This window comes from Salvelinus namaycush, unplaced genomic scaffold (assembly GCF_016432855.1).
Source record: "Salvelinus namaycush isolate Seneca unplaced genomic scaffold, SaNama_1.0 Scaffold249, whole genome shotgun sequence".
Lineage (NCBI taxonomy): Eukaryota > Metazoa > Chordata > Actinopteri > Salmoniformes > Salmonidae > Salvelinus > Salvelinus namaycush.
The window spans coordinates 230,325-245,844 of NW_024059330.1; positions in this window are offsets into that span (position 1 = coordinate 230,325).

Consider the following 15,520-nt stretch of genomic DNA (forward strand, 5'->3'; position numbering starts at 1 on the left):
TGGTCTCTCTAGTAACATGACCTCAGTGGTGTGTGTTGGTCTCTAGTAACATGATCTCAGTGGTGTGTGTTGGTCTCTGTAGTAACATGATCTCAGTGGTGTGTGTTGGTCTCTAGTAACATAATCTCAGTGGTGTGTGTTGGTCTCTGTAGTAACATGATCTCAGTGGTGTGTGTTGATCTCTCTAGTAACATGACCTCAGTGGTGTGTGTTGGTCTCTAGTAACATGACCTCAGTGGTGTGTGTTGGTCTCTGTAGTAACATGATCTCAGCGGTGTGTGTTGGTCTCTGTGGTAACATGACCTCAGTGGTGTGTGTTGGTCTCTAGTAACATGACCTCAGTGGTGTATGTTGGTCTCTCTAGTAACATGATCTCAGCGGTGTGTGTGTGTTGGTCTCTAGTAACATGATCTCAGTGGTGTGTGTTGGTCTCTCTAGTAACATGATCTCAGCGGTGTGTGTGTTGGTCTCTAGTAACATGATCTCAGCGGTGTGTGTTGGTCTCTGTAGTAACATGATCTCAGTGGTGTGTGTTGGTCTCTGTAGTAACATGATCTCAATGGTGTGTGTTGATCTCTGTAGTAACATGATCTCAGTGGTGTGGGTGTGTGTTGGTCTCTAGTAACATGATCTCAGTGGTGTGTGTTGGTCTCTGTAGTAACATGATCTCAATGGTGTGTGTTGGTCTCTGTAGTAACATGATCTCAGTGGTGTGTGTTGGTCTCTGTAGTAACATGATCTCAGTGGTGTGTGTTGGTCTCTAGTAACATGATCTCAGTGGTGTGTGTTGGTCTCTAGTAACATAATCTCAGTGGTGTGTGTTGGTCTCTAGTAACATGATCTCAGCTGTGTGTGTTGGTCTCTAGTAACATAATCTCAGTGGTGTGTGTTGGTTTCTAGTAACATGATCTCAGCTGTGTGTGTGTGGGTCTCTAGTAACATGACCTCAGCGGTGTGTGTTGGTCTCTAGTAACATGACCTCAGTGGTGTGTGTTGGTCTCTAGTAACATGACCTCAGTGGTGTGTGTGGGTCTCTAGTAACATGACCTCAGCGGTGTGTGTTAGTCTCTGTAGTAACATGATCTCAGTGGTGTGTGTTGATCTCTCTAGTAACATGACCTCAGTGGTGTGTGTTGGTCTCTAGTAACATGACCTCAGTGGTGTGTGTTGGTCTCTGTAGTAACATGACCTCAGCGGTGTGTGTGTTGGTCTCTGTAGTAACATGACCTCAGTGGTGTGTGTTGGTCTCTAGTAACATGACCTCAGTGGTGTGTGTGTTGGTCTCTGTAGTAACATGATCTCAGTGGTGTGTGTTGGTCTCTAGTAACATGACCTCAGCGGTGTGTGTGTTGGTCTCTGTAGTAACATGATCTCAGTGGTGTGTGTTGGTCTCTAGTAACATGATCTCAGTGGTGTGTGTTGGTCTCTGTAGTAACATGATCTCAGCGGTGTGTGTGTGTTGGTCTCTCTAGTACCATGATCTCAGTGGTGTGTGTTGGTCTCTAGTAACATGACCTCAGTGGTGTGTGTGTTGGTCTCTGTAGTAACATGACCTCAGTGGTGTGTGTTGGTCTCTCTAGTAACATGATCTCAGTGGTGTGTGTTGGTCTCTAGTAACATGATCTCAGCGGTGTGTGTGTTGGTCTCTGTAGTAACATGACCTCAGTGGTGTGTGTGTTGGTCTCTGTAGTAACATGACCTCAGTGGTGTGTGTTGGTCTCTCTAGTAACATGATCTCAGTGGTGTGTGTTGGTCTCTAGTAACATGATCTCAGCTGTGTGTGTGTTGGTCTCTGTAGTAACATGATCTCAGTGGTGTGTGTGTGGGTCTCTAGTAACATGACCTCAGCGGTGTGTGTTAGTCTCTGTAGTAACATGATCTCAGTGGTGTGTGTTGGTCTCTGTAGTAACATGATCTCAGTGGTGTGTGTTGGTCTCTGTAGTAACATGACCTCAGTGGTGTGTGTTGGTCTCTGTAGTAACATGACCTCAGCGGTGTGTGTTGGTCTCTGTGGTAACATGACCTCAGTGGTGTGTGTTGGTCTCTAGTAACATGACCTCAGTGGTGTATGTTGGTCTCTGTAGTAACATGATCTCAGCGGTGTGTGTGTGTTGGTCTCTAGTAACATGATCTCAGTGGTGTGTGTTGGTCTCTAGTAACATGATCTCAGCGGTGTGGGTGTGTGTTGGTCTCTAGTAATATGATCTCAGTGGTGTGTGTTGGTCTCTAGTAACATGATCTCAATGGTGTGTGTTGGTCTCTGTAGTAACATGATCTCAGTGGTGTGGGTGTGTTGGTCTCTAGTAACATAATCTCAGTGGTGTGTGTTGGTCTCTGTAGTAACATGATCTCAGTGGTGTGTGTTGGTCTCTAGTAACATGATCTCAGTGGTGTGTGTTGGTCTCTAGTAACATAATCTCAGTGGTGTGTGTTGGTCTCTAGTAACATGATCTCAGTGGTGTGTGTTGGTCTCTAGTAACATGATCTCAGTGGTGTGTGTTGGTCTCTGTAGTAACATAATCTCAGTGGTGTGTGTTGATCTCTGTAGTAACATGACCTCAGCGGTGTGTGTGTTGGTCTCTAGTAACATGATCTCAGTGGTGTGTGTTGGTCTCTAGTAACATAATCTCAGTGGTGTGTGTTGGTCTCTAGTAACATGATCTCAGTGGTGTGTGTTGGTCTCTGTAGTAACATGATGTCAGTGGTGTGTGTTGGTCTCTCTAGTAACATGATCTCAGCGGTGTGTGTGTTGGTCTCTCGTACCATGATCTCAGCGGTGTGTGTTTGTCTCTAGTAACATGATCTCAGCGGTGTGTGTTGGTCTCTCTAGTAACATGATCTCAGTGGTGTGTGTTGGTCTCTGTAGTAACATGATCTCAGTGGTGTGTGTGTTGGTCTCTAGTAACATGATCTCAGTGGTGTGTGTTGGTCTCTGTAGTAACATGATCTCAGTGGTGTGTGTTGGTCTCTAGTAACATGATCTCAGCGGTGTGTGTTGGTCTCTCTAGTAACATGATCTCAGTGGTGTGTGTTGGTCTCTGTAGTAACATGATCTCAGTGGTGTGTGTGTTGGTCTCTAGTAACATGATCTCAGTGGTGTGTGTTGGTCTCTAGTAACATGATCTCAATGGTGTGTGTTGATCTCTGTAGTAACATGATCTCAGTGGTGTGTGTTGGTCTCTGTAGTAACATGATCTCAGTGGTGTGTGTGTGTTGGTCTCTAGTAACATGATCTCAGTGGTGTGTGTGTTGGTCTCTAGTAACATGATCTCAGTGGTGTGTGTTGGTCTCTGTAGTAACATGATCTCAGTGGTGTGTGTTGGTCTCTAGTAACATGATCTCAGCGGTGTGTGTTGGTCTCTCTAGTAACATGATCTCAGTGGTGTGTGTTGGTCTCTGTAGTAACATGATCTCAGTGGTGTGTGTGTTGGTCTCTAGTAACATGATCTCAGTGGTGTGTGTTGGTCTCTAGTAACATGATCTCAATGGTGTGTGTTGGTCTCTGTAGTAACATGATCTCAGTGGTGTGGGTGTGTGTTGGTCTCTAGTAACATAATCTCAGTGGTGTGTGTTGGTCTCTGTAGTAACATGATCTCAGCGGTGTGTGTGTGGGTCTCTAGTAACATGACCTCAGCGGTGTGTGTTGGTCTCTAGTAACATGACCTCAGCGGTGTGTGTTAGTCTCTGTAGTAACATGATCTCAGTGGTGTGTGTTGATCTCTCTAGTAACATGATCTCAGTGGTGTGTGTTGGTCTCTGTAGTAACATGATCTCAGTGGTGTGTGTTGATCTCTCTAGTAACATGACCTCAGTGGTGTGTGTTGGTCTCTAGTAACATGACCTCAGTGGTGTGTGTTGGTCTCTGTAGTAACATGACCTCAGCGGTGTGTGTGTTGGTCTCTGTAGTAACATGACCTCAGTGGTGTGTGTTGGTCTCTAGTAACATGACCTCAGTGGTGTGTGTTGGTCTCTGTAGTAACATGATCTCAGCGGTGTGTGTGTGTTGGTCTCTCTAGTACCATGATCTCAGTGGTGTGTGTTGGTCTCTAGTAACATGATCTCAGCGGTGTGTGTTGGTCTCTCTAGTAACATGATCTCAGTGGTGTGTGTTGGTCTCTAGTAACATGATCTCAGTGGTGTGTGTTGGTCTCTGTAGTAACATGATCTCAGTGGTGTGTGTTGGTCTCTGTAGTAACATGATCTCAGTGGTGTGTGTTGGTCTCTAGTAACATAATCTCAGTGGCGTGTGTTGGTCTCTGTAGTAACGTGATGTCAGTGGTGTGTGTTGGTCTCTCTAGTAACGTGATGTCAGTGGTGTGTGTTGGTCTCTCTAGTAACGTGATGTCAGTGGTGTGTGTGTTTGCATGTCGCTGTAATACGCTGCGTCAGATCTGCAGCTGCCTAGCGCTAATTGGGGTGTGTGTGCACAGTGAGCGTACATCATGTCTGTGGTAGTTAGTGTAAGGGCCGTACACAGGGTACTGTACCCTGATTCTTTAGTGTACAGTAGTATACACATGGATGAAGCCTGTACTTCAGTGACAGTGGGTTGCCTTTAAAATAACCCCCAGCACCTCTTAATGCAGAGCTAGAGGGGCAGTCCCAGACATGCAATGTTTCCCACCCATTGACCCACTTTTCCCTGACACGACAATGCCCCGTGTCATTGAGGAGGGCTGAGTGTTACTACAGCTCGTCTGTCTGGGTACGTCATAGTCTGGGAGATGCACTGCTGTTATAGCAGGGAAACTCGGGGATGGAAATCCATTGGAGAGTAGTGGTGGTAGCACTACCTGTAGTGTCTCCATTCCAGACATGATGTAGCCTTGTACAAGAATAGTAGAAGTCAGGCTTTACTTATACTTTGAACGATTCATCTCCTACATTGAATAGAGGACAACTGGAGCTCTGCCAACTGTGCAAACAGTGAATGGAGGGTGCGTCACAAGTATGTGTGTGTGTGAGCATACAGCAGAATGGGTCTGTCTGTTAACCTGTAACGCCTGCCTTGTCCTGACTCCTCACTGTACTGACCGCTGTAACGCCTGCCTTGTCCTGACTCCTCACTGTACTGACCGCTGTAACACCTGCCTTGTCCTGACTCCTCACTGTACTGACCGCTGTAACGCCTGCCTTGTCCTGACTCCTCACTGTACTGACCGCTGTAACGCCTGCCTTGTCCACCTGACTCCTCACTGTACTGACCGCTGTAACGCCTGCCTTGTCCTGACTCCTCACTGTACTGACCGCTGTAACGCCTGCCTTGTCCTGACTCCTCACTGTACTGACCGCTGTAACGCCTGCCTTGTCCTGACTCCTCACTGTATTGACCGCTGTAACACCTGCCTTGTCCTGACTCCTCACTGTACTGACCGCTGTAACGCCTGCCTTGTCCACCTGACTCCTCACTGTACTGACCGCTGTAACGCCTGCCTTGTCCTCCTGACTCCTCACTGTACTGACCGCTGTAACGCCTGCCTTGTCCTGACTCCTCACTGTACTGACCGCTGTAACGCCTGCCTTGTCCACCTGACTCCTCACTGTACTGACCGCTGTAACGCCTGCCTTGTCCACCTGACTCCTCACTGTACTGACCGCTGTAACGCCTGCCTTGTCCTGACTCCTCACTGTACTGACCGCTGTAACGCCTGCCTTGTCCACCTGACTCCTCACTGTACTGACCGCTGTAACGCCTGCCTTGTCCACCTGACTCCTCACTGTACTGACCGCTGTAACGCCTGCCTTGTCCTGACTCCTCACTGTACTGACCGCTGTAACGCCTGCCTTGTCCACCTGACTCCTCACTGTATTGACCGCTGTAACGCCTGCCTTGTCCTGACTCCTCACTGTACTGACCGCTGTAACGCCTGCCTTGTCCTGACTCCTCACTGTACTGACCGCTGTAACGCCTGCCTTGTCCTGACTCCTCACTGTACTGACCGCTGTAACGCCTGCCTTGTCCTGACTCCTCACTGTACTGACCGCTGTAACGCCTGCCTTGTCCTGACTCCTCACTGTACTGACCGCTGTAACGCCTGCCTTGTCCTGACTCCTCACTGTACTGACCGCTGTAACGCCTGCCTTGTCCTGACTCCTCACTGTACTGACCGCTGTAACACCTGCCTTGTCCACCTGATTCCTCACTGTACTGACCGCTGTAACGCCTGCCTTGTCCTGACTCCTCACTGTACTGACCGCTGTAACGCCTGCCTTGTCCTGACTCCTCACTGTACTGACCGCTGTAACGCCTGCCTTGTCCACCTGACTCCTCACTGTACTGACCGCTGTAACGCCTGCCTTGTCCACCTGACTCCTCACTGTACTGACCGCTGTAACGCCTGCCTTGTCCTGACTCCTCACTGTACTGACCGCTGTAACGCCTGCCTTGTCCTGACTCCTCACTGTACTGACCGCTGTAACGCCTGCCTTGTCCTGACTCCTCACTGTACTGACCGCTGTAACGCCTGCCTTGTCCTGACTCCTCACTGTACTGACCGCTGTAACGCCTGCCTTGTCCTGACTCCTCACTGTACTGACCGCTGTAACGCCTGCCTTGTCCTGACTCCTCACTGTACTGACCGCTGTAACGCCTGTCTTGTCCTGACTCCTCACTGTACTGACCGCTGTAACGCCTGCCTTGTCCTGACTCCTCACTGTACTGACCGCTGTAACGCCTGCCTTGTCCTGACTCCTCACTGTACTGACCGCTGTAACGCCTGCCTTGTCCTGACTCCTCACTGTACTGACCGCTGTAACGCCTGCCTTGTCCTGACTCCTCACTGTACTGACCGCTGTAACGCCTGTCTTGTCCTGACTCCTCACTGTACTGACCGCTGTAACGCCTGCCTTGTCCTGACTCCTCACTGTACTGACCGCTGTAATGCCTGCCTTGTCCTGACTCCTCACTGTACTGACCGCTGTAACGCCTGCCTTGTCCTGACTCCTCACTGTACTGACCGCTGTAACGCCTGTCTTGTCCTGACTCCTCACTGTACTGACCGCTGTAACGCCTGCCTTGTCCTGACTCCTCACTGTACTGACCGCTGTAACGCCTGCCTTGTCCTGACTCCTCACTGTACTGACCGCTGTAACGCCTGCCTTGTCCTGACTCCTCACTGTACTGACCGCTGTAACGCCTGCCTTGTCCTGACTCCTCACTGTACTGACCGCTGTAACACCTGCCTTGTCCTGACTCCTCACTGTACTGACCGCTGTAACACCTGCCTTGTCCACCTGACTCCTCACTGTACTGACCGCTGTAACGCCTGCCTTGTCCACCTGACTCCTCACTGTACTGACCGCTGTAACGCCTGCCTTGTCCTGACTCCTCACTGTACTGACCGCTGTAACGCCTGCCTTGTCCTGACTCCTCACTGTACTGACCGCTGTAACGCCTGCCTTGTCCTGACTCCTCACTCACAAATTGCCAAATTGATGGCAATTTGAATGCACAGAGATACCGTGATGAGATCCTGAGTTCCATTGTCGTGCCATTCATCTGCCACCATCACCTCATGTTTCAGCATGATAATGCACGGCCCCATGTCTCAAGGATCTGTACACAATTTCTGGCAGCTGAACATGTCCCAGTTCTTCCATGGCCTGCATACTCACCAGACATGTCACCCATTGAGCATGTTTGGGATGCTCTGGATCAATGTGTACGACAGCGTGTTCTAGTTCCCGCCAGTATCCAGCAACTTCGCACAGCCATTGAAAAGCCGTGGGACAACATTCCACAGGCCACATTCAACATCCTGATCAACTCTACAAGATGTGTCATGCTGCATGAGGCAAATGGTGACATACTGACTTGTTCTCTCTTTTAAGGCATCTGTGACCAACTGTATCTTTTTATAAGGCATCTGTATTCCCAGTCATGTGATGTCTTTAGATTAAGACCTAATGAATTTAAATAGACTGATTTCCTTATGACTTTTTGAAGTTGTAGCATGTTGCGTTGATATTGTCTGTTACCTGAAGCTATTTCAAATACAAAATGGCTGAGATGAGTGAAAACGTTAATGCAAGAAAATGCTTGCCAAACTGGTTTTAGTCAGACATGTTTTTCATTTAGTTATCTAGTACACAATCTTATCCCATGAATGCAAGCAAGCACATGGTCTGAATGGATAGATCTTCCCCAACTGTCTTACTGTTTGCAGATTGCATACATAGAAAACTCCACTAAGTCCTCTAACATAATAGATCCAGACAGTAACAGTGCTATTTCTGTATCAAGGATGAGTCAGAGTTCAGTGAGATGACTTTGACGCCAGTCCAGTGTACCCACATAGTGGCTTGCGAAAGTTTTCAACCCCCCTTGGCATTTCTCCTATTTTGTTGCCTTACAACATGGACATAAAATCGATTTTTTGGAGGTTTGTATCATTTGATTTACACAACATGCCTACCACTTTGAAGATGCTAAATATTTTTTTTATTGTGAAACAAAATAAGACCGAACTTGAGCGTGCATAACTATTCAATACTTTGTAGACCCACCTTTAGCTGCAATTACAGCTGCAATTCTCTTGGGGAATGTCTCTGTAAGCTTGGCACATCTAGCCACTGGGATTTATGCCCATTATTCAAGGCAAAACTGCTCCAGCTCCTTCAAGTTGGATGGGTTCCTCTGGTGGACAGCAATCTTTAAGTCGTACCACAGATTCTCAATTGGATTGAGGTCTGGGCTTTGACTAGGCCATTCTAACACATTTAAATGTTTCCCCTCAATTTTTATTTGATTTATTTTAGCAGGCAAGTCAGTTAAGAACAAATTCTTATTTACAATGACGACCGACCAAAAGGCAAAAGACCTCCTGCGGGGACGGGGGCTGGGATAAAAAAAAAAATGTATACAGAATAAATATAGGACAAAACACACATCACGACAAGACAACACTACATAAAGAGAGACCTAAGACAACATAGCAAGGCAGCAACACATGACAAGAACATGGTAGTAACACAACATGGTAGCAGCACAAAACATGGTACGAACATTATTGTGCACAGACAACCACACAAAGGGCGCAAAGGTAGAGACAACAATATGTCACGCAAAGCAGCCATTCGAGTGTTGCTTTAGCAGTATGCTTAGGGTCATTGTCCTGCTGGAAGGTGAACCTCCGTCCCAGTCTCAAATCTCTGGAAGACTGAAACGCCATCCATCATCTCTTAAATTCTGACCAGTCTCCCGAGGAAAAACATCCCCACAGCATGATGCTGCCACCACCATGCTTCACTGTGGGGATGATGTTCGGTCTCACTGTACTGAGAGGTGTTGGGTTTGCTCCAGACATGGCGTTTTCCTTGATGGCCAAAAAGCTACATTTTAGTCTCATCTCACCAGAGTACCTTCCGTATGTTTGGAGTCTCCCACATGCCTTTTGGCGAACATGTTTGCTTATTTTTTTTTTTAAGGAATGACTTTTTTTCTGGCCACTCTTCCATAAAGCCCAGCTCTGTGGAGTGTACGGCTTAAAGTGGTCCTATGGACAGATACTCCACAATCTCCACTGTGCAGCTCCTTCAGGGTTATCTTTGGTCTCTTTGTTGACTCTCTGATTAATGTCCTCCTTGCCTGGTCTGTGAGTTTTGGTGGGTGGCCCTCTCTTGGCAGGTTTGTGGTGGTGCCATATTCTTTCAATTTTTTAATAATGGATTTAATGGTGCTCCGTGGGATGTTCAAAGTTTGATCTTTTTTTATAACCCAACCCTGATCTGTACTTCTCCACAACTTTGTCCCTGACCTGTTTGGAGAGATCCTTGGTCTTCATGGTACCTCTTGCTTGGTGGTGTCCCTTGCTTTGTGGTGTTGCAGACTCTGGGGCCTTTCAGAACAGGTGTATATATACTGAGATCATGTGACACTTAGATTGCACACAGGTGTACTTTATTTAACTAATTATATGACTTCTGAGGGGTAATTGGTGGCACCAGATCTTATTTAGGGGCTTCATAGCAAAGGGGGTGACTACATATGCACACCACTTCTTTTCTTTTTCTTCTTTTGTTAGAATTTTTTGAAACAAGTTATCACTTCACCAATTTGGACTATTTTGTGTATGTCCATTACATGAAATCTAAATAAAAATCCATTTAAAATTAGAGGTTGTAAAGCAACAAAATAGGAAAAACGGCAAGGGGGTGAATACTTTTGCAAGGCATTGTAAGTAGCACAGATTGCTTGCTAGATACCTAACTTCCTTTCTGGCTAGCAAGCCAGCTAACGTCAACTAAGTGAGCATTTGATGAGGACTTGGTGAAGTCTACTTTTGTAACTGTCGCTAGCTGTGGCAAGCTACTCATGTCAAAACACTCTGTCACGTTGTGACTTACTGGCTGAATGATGTTCAATCAACAGCTCGTAGAGCGCTCTCTTAAGGCAACCGTTGAACAGTTAGAAACATCACCTAAACGATATCGCTGCTTTATCTGTGGAATGAAGGCAGATACAAATATGTTTGTAAAAGGTCTGCGACGATATCGGTCAAGCGATTTTTTTATCGGTCGGGCTCTAGTATCTACAGTCTACTATGGATGTGAGACATGGCCAGTCTACAGCCCACACTTAAACAACAGTTGTCCTTTCACATAAAATGCCTCATCTGCCATCAAGGAGTCAGTTGCCCCACCCACCCAAAAGGACTGGATGTAGAGTGGAAGTCATCATCGGATGCAATGGACTACCTCAAGCAGGAAGTATGTGTGTGAGTGGGGGGGGGGGGCAGTGAAGTGAGAGTTCTGTCCAGCCAAGTGTGGAGGGGAGGAGAGGCAGAAGGGGGTGTGTGTTTGCTGGCTCACACGCCAGGATTTACGTTAGCCAGTAATTGCTGGCTTTTGGCCAAAACAGCTCTATGGTTGGTTCTGGAGCTGGATTTGTCATAAGCACAGATGGAAACCACTGGCCTGATATTTGACTTCACCACAGATGGAAACCACTGGCCTGATCTTTGACTTCACCACAGATGGAAACCACTGGCCTGATCTTTGACTTCGCCATCTATTGTTATCAAGTTTTTTCCGACACGAATCCGCAAAAGTTAGAAAGAAATGCCAATAAATAAAATTGCTGCCGGTCAAATTGACCGGGAGAAAGCAATCCCATTGCAAATTAATGATTTTTATTCATCGATGGAAATACATTTGACAGTCATGCTTGTCGGTCTATAGGTTAATTAGTTTAGTGGATTGTGTATTTTTGATATTAGACACCACAGCATACAGAGCTAGAGCTGCTGGAGTGAAACGTGTTTCTATAGAAGCCCAGTCATTGCGTAACAATTCTAAATGCAATCGCGTGTTTTTAAAACAGTTTTGATGACCTCCATTTTAAAAAGGGCTATTTTTATTTCTCAACTGGTAATTGTGGCGCGCCTCCCATTTGCCATTCATTTTACTTCATCTTATGAGGCATGTCTTACCTTGCTTCGAAGTAGCCTAGGCAAAATCCGACCATTGAAACGTGGATGCAATTATTTTACAGACTTCCTATGCCATTGAAACGTGGATGCAATTATTTTATAGACTTCCTATGCCATTGAAACGTGGATGCAATTCTTTTATAGACTTCCTATGCCATTGAAACGTGGAGGCAATTCTTTTATAGACTTCCTATGCCATTGAAACGTGGAGGCAATTCTTTTATAGACTTCCTATGCCATTGAAACGTGGATGCAATTATTTTATAGACTTCCTATGCCATTGAAACGTGGAGGCAATTCTTTTATAGACTTCCTATGCCATTGAAACGTGGAGGCAATTCTTTTATAGACTTCCTATGCCATTGAAACGTGGAGGCAATTCTTTTATAGACTTCCTATGCCATTGAAACGTGGAGGCAATTATTTTATATTCTTTTATAGCATTTGTCTTCAGTTCTATTAGTTTTCATATGAACTTTCTTTCAGTGTCCAGAAGCCAAAGGCACAATCCTAGTCCTATCATACATCCTAATTGTTGCATATTTTAGATTATAAACAGATTTTCGTCTGTCACACATGGAGCTGCTCGCATTGGGTGAGCTGTTTAGTATTTTCCTGCTAATTACTTTTTTAGTAAATGTTTGAAATGTATGTTTTTATAGGCTGATTCATTACAGGAGTTCTGTTAATCATTCTAGAGATTAAAAAATAGGTTCCAGCTCTGAAGTAGGATGAAGGCTAAATATTCACAAATTGTGTGTGGGAAATTCTGCGTCCAGTCGATTAACATCAACACATGGGGCACAGCTGTCAGTGTAGCTAAGCTATCATGCTAACCTTAGCTAGAGAGCTAATGTTATGTTGCGTTACATGTTATGTTGCATTCTAATTCAAAAGATTAGCCAGCTGGCTCTATGGCTGGTTCTAGAGCAGTATTTGTCATAAACATTGATTTAACCCACAAGAGTCTAAGCCCTTCTAATAAAATACAACGTTTGATGAACATTTTTATATGGCCTTCCTGCTATTAGCTGATACAAACGCATTGAATAAAATCCACTACATGGTACAACAGATAATCTAAAGGAAGTTTTGTTCTGAAGTATCTGAGAGACATAATAAATATCCAGATTGTTTTTATTGTATTACATGTATTTAACCCCTTTTTCACACTGGCACAGAGGGACCTTCATACAGGTTAGATGCTGAACACAATGTTGTGAGAAGACCGATTTTTCGGATTGGCTGACAAACACCGCTCTGTCACCTTTCACCTCAGATGCGGAAGTGTGACACAGGCGGATGCAGTGGACCGAGCGTTATCTCTCGCTTAAACAGACAGATTTTCATGGAGATGTTTTTATTATGCTAATTTTAGAGTTCCAGTGGAGCGACACTGTGGTGAAGCAACATTTCTGTCGTCAACCATTCTTCTTGTTGCGGTGGGGGGAGTGGATTGTGAAGGGAGGCCTTCATGGGGTGCTTGCCATCTCTGTCTAGATGGGGAGGGCTGAGTATGAGAGAGTAGATGTATGAATGTTGGGAGCTACCGTGAAGCCAAGGCAACGTCGGGAGAATCCTCACAGGAATGGTTTGTGCGTCTCCAGGAGATGGCCTGGCGCTGGATACGGAGCACACAGTTGAAACAGTCCTGGATGTTATCATGCTCGAACAATTCCTTCAGATGGTTGCACCTGAAATCAGAGTTTGGGAGAGGGACCCTACGTCTGCTGGAGAGGTGGCACGTCTCAGAGGTCTACATATCTGCTCGCCCAACAGGCATTTTCCAATCCAAACGTAACATATGGCGCGCAGAGCTACGGCTCACTGTGTATGGCGCGCAGAGCTACGGCTCACTGTGTATGGCGCGCAGAGCTACGGCTCACTGTGTATGGCGCGCAGAGCTACGGCTCACTGTGTATGGCGCGCAGAGCCACGGCTCACTGTGTATGGCGCGCAGAGCTACGGCTCACTGTGTATGGCGTGCAGAGCCACGGCTCACTGTGTATGGCGCGCAGAGCCACGGCTCACTGTGTATGGCGCGCAGAGCTACGGCTCACTGTGTATGGCGCGCAGAGCTACGTTGTATTTGTGTTACTTGCCTATGTCTAGTTTACACTCCTGTGAAATGCAGGTTAGGGAAGCACTGCTAGGGAAGTGCTATGTGAGGTTTCTAAATGGCAAGTTGTTGATGGCTTTAATTGTGACGCTTCAGAAGGTAGATGATGCAAGCTTAGCTAAGCTGTTTCAGAAGGTAGATGATGCTAGCTTAGCTAAGCTGTTTCAGAAGGTAGATGATGCTAGCTTAGCTAAGCTGTTTCAGAAGGTAGATGATGCTATCTTAGCTAAGCTGTTTCAGACGGTAGATGATGCTATCTTAGCTAAGCTGTTTCAGACGGTAGATGATGCTATCTTAGCTAAGCTGTTTCAGACGGTAGATGATGCAAGCTTAGCTAAGCTGTTTCAGACGGTAGATGATGCTATCTTAGCTAAGCTGTTTCAGACGGTAGATGATGCTAGCTTAGCTAAGCTGTTTCAGACGGTAGATGATGCTAGCTTAGCTAAGCTGTTTCAGAAGGCAGATGGTGATGTTTGAGAAGGCATATGATGCTAGCCTGGCTAAGCTGTTTGAGAAGGCAGATGGTGCTAGCTTAGCTAAGCTGTTTCAGAAGGCAGATGGTGCTGTTTCAGAAGGCAGATAATGCTAGCCCGGCTAAGCTATTTGAGAAGGTAGATAATGCTAGCCCGGCTAAGCTATTTGAGAACGTAGATAATGCTAGCCCGGCTAAGCTATTTGAGAAGGTAGATAATGCTAGCTAAGCTATTTGAGATTCCAGTGCAATGCAGGGCCAGTGCTATGGAGTTGGGCCATAGTGTCCCGATGGCTGGTAATATAGGGAGAAGGAACACCCTTTCTTGCATCCAGCAAAGTTTCTAATGGCCCAGGATCACACAGAATGTTTGCCAGTCAAGTCCAGAGTGTTAGGCTACAGCTCTTAAATAGCACAGGTGAAACACCTTCCCACTAACGAGATGGACAAGCCAGCACCAATCGGTGCGCCCTACGTGCTAACGAGCGATACATGCTAAAGTCTGACCTCAAAACATAAATGGAAAAACCAAAGCCTGTTACACAACTGCTAAGAAGATAACATATGTTATTGTACTAATTAACAACATTTGAATAGAATAAATCTATTTATTGTGGAATCTGACTTTGGCTGTGGAATCAGTTTGTGGCTGTGGAATCTGAGTTTGTGGCTGTGGAATCATTTTGTGGCTGTGGAATCTGAGTTTGTGGCTGTGGAATCAGTTTGTGGCTGTGGAATCAGTTTGTGGCTGTGGAATCATTTTGTGGCTGTGGAATCTGAGTTTGTGGCTGTGGAATCAGTTTGTGGCTGTGGAATCAGTTTGTGGCTGTGGAATCTGAGTTTGTGGCTGTGGAATCTGAGTTTGTGGCTGTGGAATCAGTTTGTGGCTGTGGAATCAGTTTGTGGCTGTGGAATCAGTTTGTGGCTGTGGAATCTGAGTTTGTGGCTGTGGAATCTGAGTTTGTGGCTGTGGAATCTGAGTTTGTGGCTGTGGAATCAGGTTGTGGCTGTGGAATCAGTTTGTGGCTGTGGAATCAGTTTGTGGCTGTGGAATCTGAGTTTGTGGCTGTGGAATCTGAGTTTGTGGCTGTGGAATCTGAGTTTGTGGCTGTGGAATCTGACTTTGTGGCTGTGGAATCAGTTTGTGGCTGTGGAATCAGTTTGTGGCTGTGGAATCTGACTTTGTGGCTGTGGAATCTGACTTTGTGGCTGTGGAATCAGTTTGTGGCTGTGGAATCAGTTTGTGGCTGTGGAATCTGACTTTGTGGCTGTGGAATCAGTTTGTGGCTGTGGAATCAGTTTGTGGCTGTGGAATCTGAGTTTGTGGCTGTGGAATCAGTTTGTGGCTGTGGAATCAGTTTGTGGCTGTGGAATCAGTTTGTGGCTGTGGAATCAGTTTGTGGCTGTGGAATCTGACTTTGTGGCTGTGGAATCTGACTTTGTGGCTGTGGATCTGAGTTTGTGGCTGTGGATCTGAGTTTGTGGCTGTGGAATCTGACT